Source organism: Macrobrachium rosenbergii, chromosome 15, assembly GCF_040412425.1.
Source record: "Macrobrachium rosenbergii isolate ZJJX-2024 chromosome 15, ASM4041242v1, whole genome shotgun sequence".
In the NCBI taxonomy this organism is placed as follows: domain Eukaryota; kingdom Metazoa; phylum Arthropoda; class Malacostraca; order Decapoda; family Palaemonidae; genus Macrobrachium; species Macrobrachium rosenbergii.
In genome coordinates this window covers 44440121-44445120 of record NC_089755.1, presented here as the reverse complement: position 1 = coordinate 44445120, position 5000 = coordinate 44440121, and positions in this window count along the sequence as shown.

Below are 5000 nucleotides of genomic sequence, written 5' to 3'. Positions count from 1 at the left end.
AAACCTCGCAGGTGCACTATGAAACAATTGTTAGGAGAGGGTGAAAAGTAAGATGGAAGAAAGAAAATATGAACGGAGGTACAATAAAAGAAATGAAAGGGGTTGCAGTTAAGGGCTGTAGATACGTAGCAAAAACCTCAAGTAACGCCTACAGTGCACAACGTGAGATGCACTGACATCACTACACCCCTACCGGGAATGTAATGTTACTGAAAGTACGCAAATTTCGTCGCTAGATTTACTCTTCTCATGATTTGTGGGTATCATCTATGATTGTGTTAAGCAAATAAATTTTCAAAGGCAGATATGTACCCAAAATGAAATCATTTTAGCGTAATATAACTTATCCGTGTCGGTGGTGTCAATTGTAAAATTTTGAAGATAAATAAACAAATAAATAAATAAAAAAATATACAAATACATAAATCATATATATAAAGTATATATATACATACACACTATGATTTTGAAGACGACACTGAGTTCGAGAAAGGAGTCAGATCGTAGTGCAGTTTCAAACCAAACTGAAGCACTTGAGCGTCTCTGTCTATGTGTCAAGTCTCGTCGTATTTTGGAAACACGAACGTACCCAAACCACCTAGGACAACACACGAAGGAAGTAACAACCGAACACGCAAGGGAACAAAGTTGCAACGTGCAATTTGTTCTTTTATTGCGACAGCCGCGGCAGAAAGAAAATGCATTGTACCACCGCCTTGCGATGCCGAGCATGCAAATTGACACGCTCGCTCTCATTGCCTTAGTGTGAAGGTCAAGTTTTTAAACCTTCTGGCACCAAGCTCCTCGTACTTATGGAATAGAACAGAATTTAGAGTTTAGGCCAAATGCCAAGCGCTGGGACCTACGAGGTCATTCAGCGCTGAAAGGGATATTGACAGTAAGAATGTTTGGAAGGTGTAACAGGAGGAAAACCTCGAGCTTGCACTATGAAGCAATTATTAGAGAGGGTGGAAAGTCAGATGGAAGGAAGAGAATATGAACGGAGGTATAGCAAAAGGAGTGAAAGGGTATGCAGCCAGGGGTCGAAGGGACGCTACAAAGAACCTTAAGTAATGCCTACATTGCACCACGTGAGGTACACTAACGGCACTACACACCTGGGGAAGGAGGTTTATAAACTTTTCATAATATATTTTATGAGAAGTTCTGCCCCAGTGGTACCATATACTAATATCTGTATTATTATTGTTTTTATTATTATTATTATTATTATTATTATTATTATGAATTAACACGTCCACTGTGTTGGGGGTATCGCAGCCATTAGCTTAATGTTTTACAGGTATCTGACAAACCTTAAAGCAAGGATTTTTTTTTTTTTTTTACCTTAGCGTGTTTTGGCAAAACTCAACTCTGCACGTCAGGCGCTACAGTGATGACCTCAGGACATTTCACGCGACCTAGTTTAACCTGCTTAGACCATCCTTGACATACAGTCCTGATCGTTAAAATTCCAATAGAAGGGCCGTTGCAATTAATTCTAAATGGAACGCGTGCCTTTTTCAGCTTACATTTTCATACGCCAAATTACCAACACCTCGTGGAAGACATTGGCAAACTCGTAAACTCATTTTTACCATTCAAAGACCCCTATAGGGGAGTAGTGCCGTCAGTGCACCTCACGGTGCACCGTAGGCATTACCAAAGCTGATATAAGGATCTTGGGCGTCCCTCCTGCCCCTAGGTGCAACCACTTTCATTCCTTTTACTATGCCTCCTTCCATATTCTCTTTCTTCCATTGTATTTTTCACCCCCTCCTAGCAATTGTTTCAATATTATTTTCAGTGCTGAATGACCTCATAGATCCCAGTGATTGGCCCTAATTTTATATTACATTTCCAACAATTCTAAGACCGTAAATATAGCCCGGACTTGAAGGAGAGAGAAAAAATATCTGATATGGAAGGATATGAAAAAATTAACCGAGATTTCACGACTGCATCGTAAGCTTGGTTATTTTGTTCCATTCGCAAAATAAAATTCTAGCAGCCACTATAAAGTTCACTTTTCCTAAGATTACATACATACTTCTCGTGTTTTACCTGCGTCTGTAGTAAGTCTTAGGCTTCCTGTCCTTTTTAAACGAGATAAGATTTTTTTTTTTTTTTGCCAGTAATTGTCTCCTAAAATTATTTGTTACATAGGTCATTCACCCTTCTCTTCATGACATTTTATCTTTTTTTCCTCCACATTCTCTTTCTACAGATTAGCCTTTCTCCGTACATTCATAAATGATTAGTTTCCCCCCACCCCTAAATCACCGTCTAAGGAATTACCTTTCTACCACATTCACTGCTTAAAATTTCGCCTTCGAATATCTGTTGGAATGGAATGGAATACAGAGTTTAGGCCAAAGATCGGATATCTGTTATTCGGTGATTACCTCTTCTCCAGAATTAACTGTCCCAAGAGGATTAGCTTTTCTACGGAATTCACTACCAAAGGATTAATCTTTCTCCTTGGTGCCCAGAACGAAAATTAAACCTTTTTCACGAACAAACAATTTCTCTTGTATTCACAGCAGACAAACTTGTCTTTTATTTATTTACCATCTAAAGATCGGCATGTCTTCCTCACTCACTGTAAAATTAACCTCACTCTATACACTGCCTGAAAATTATGCCCTTTATCCACCACCTGAAGATCACCCATTCGTTTTTACTTACAGACGGGAGCTTACCCTTTCTGTGCTCAGTTACCAAAGATCAACCTTGCTCCGGTTTCCAGTCCAAGATTAAACTATTTCCTTTACTCACTTTCTAACGAAAAATCCCCTTCGTTTGAATTTAGCCTGGAGATTGTCCTTTCTATATTCAACCACTTTTAATCCGTGATTAACCTTTTCCCATTGCTCACTTTCTAAAGAATTATTTTTCTCTCCTACTCACTGTCTGAGGCAAGTCCATCTCCCAAACGCACTATCTGAAGATCAGCTTTTTTTTTTAATGCATTGGTATAAGATTGGTCTTTCTGTACTTATTTACTTCCCGAAGATTAGCCTTTTTTCTGTATAATGGATAAAGTTAGTCCTTCTGCACCTATTTACTTCCTGAAGACCAGCCTTTTTTTTTAATATAATGGTATAAAATTGGTCTTTCTGCACCTATTTACTTCCTGAAGACCAGCTTTTTTTTTTTTTAATATAATGGCATAAGATTGGTCTTTCTGTACTTATTTACTTCCTGAAGACCAGCTTTTTTTTTAATATAATGGTATAAGATTGGTCTTTCTGCACCTATTCACTACCTCAAAATTAGCCTTTTGTTCTTCTCCACTGGATCAATGCTGGTCTCTCTTACCCTATTCACTATTCACTGCCAAGAGATAAGCAGCTTTTCTGCACCCATTCAGTCCTCCCTACTGAGCAAGACTTTGGCGCCAGTACGCGTCCTACCTTTTCCAATCGATCACTAATTAATAGCCTGACCTTAATGAAGTTCTAATGGCCAGTTGAGCTTTAGGTAAACATTACAACGCGCGGTTCGAACGGCGCGGTCAATATCTCGCGTTTCGACGCGAGGAAATAAAAACGCGAGATCTCATTAGCCTTCAGCACGAACGACCCAGTAACCACGTCAGTCGAGGAGGATTTCTCAGAGGGGAATCATAAGTACGATACGTGCAAAAGTATACGGTATAAAATACAGTAGATTTCGCTTACTTCGACCATAGACCTCTTGTGGTCTCATATAAAATATATACATCATGGTATACAATTATTGTGAACTTGCAACTCCAGAATCCACACTGCAAGGAAGTCCTTTTTAACAACATTCGTCATAGAGAGAGAGAGAGAGAGAGAGAGAGAGAGAGAGAGAGAGAGATAAGGCACTACACCTCGCGACACAGTAAGATAAGCAATTGATTGCACTGACATAAGGGCCGAACCTGTTGAATCTGTTATTATGTAAGTGTTTGTGTTGGCCTGGGGTACAAAGAATGCAATAACGTATGTCAATACTTAGGTAAGACAAAAGAGGTAAAAAATGTGCCACAACTTGATAAGGCAAGGAGACTAGAACGTAAAAGGTTAACTGGAGAATTAGTGAAAAGTCAGTACACTATTAAGAACAAAGGAGCGTACGGACAGTTCTGAAATTGATTCAGCTTTGGAAGGAAGTTTTTGACAATCACGTGACTTAGGGACCAAATAAATGTATAAAGATCGAGAGGGAAAAATATCAAGGATTACGGAGGAAGTTCAAATAATTATCGGGCTAAGCTCACAGAAAGTATAGGAAAGACATCTAATTTAAGAAAAGCGGGACTTTTATCGATTCAAGATGAGTGTTCAGTGCTAATATGTATGAATATATTAAATATGCGTTGATTGACTAAAGGAAAATGGTTAGAAAAGTTGAAGTGCTTATGCTAAAGTGAGTGTTATACATAGCTATAGAACCGCTGGAAGTACATTGCCATTTGCATGAAAGAGAATGACGGGATTTAGTAATCAAATAGTGTTGTGGGAGAGTTACAAAGCCACCAAGAAATCCCTGTAATTATAAAAAAAAAAAAAAACACGCAACAAGGACTTATCATAGATGGAAGGTTTTAGAGATTATATCGAAGCACTGGCAAACATACCAGCTATTAGGAGAGACAATGCTTGAAACCACAATAAAACTATGCTTGCCTACTATTCAGGAAAAAAGAAAACAACTTTTTATGATAATTCAATGTAAAAATAAGGCTCTGAATGATATTCCCCGCATGGCCAACACTTCCTCAATTATTGGCCCATCGTATTTTCTAACAGTTCTGACAAAATTCCGGATTAATCAAAGACAGTCTTTTGAAAGACATTTCTCTATCAGTAAACATCTCTGTGTTATATCTATTGTTTGCAAGGCGAAGGGTATTCACAATTCTACAACCCAAGGCCTAAAAAAAATTCTTTAGAACTTGCTGCGATCAATGTGTTTCAATATTTACAAGGCTGCTTTTCAACCTTGCTACAACCAATCATGTTTCAATA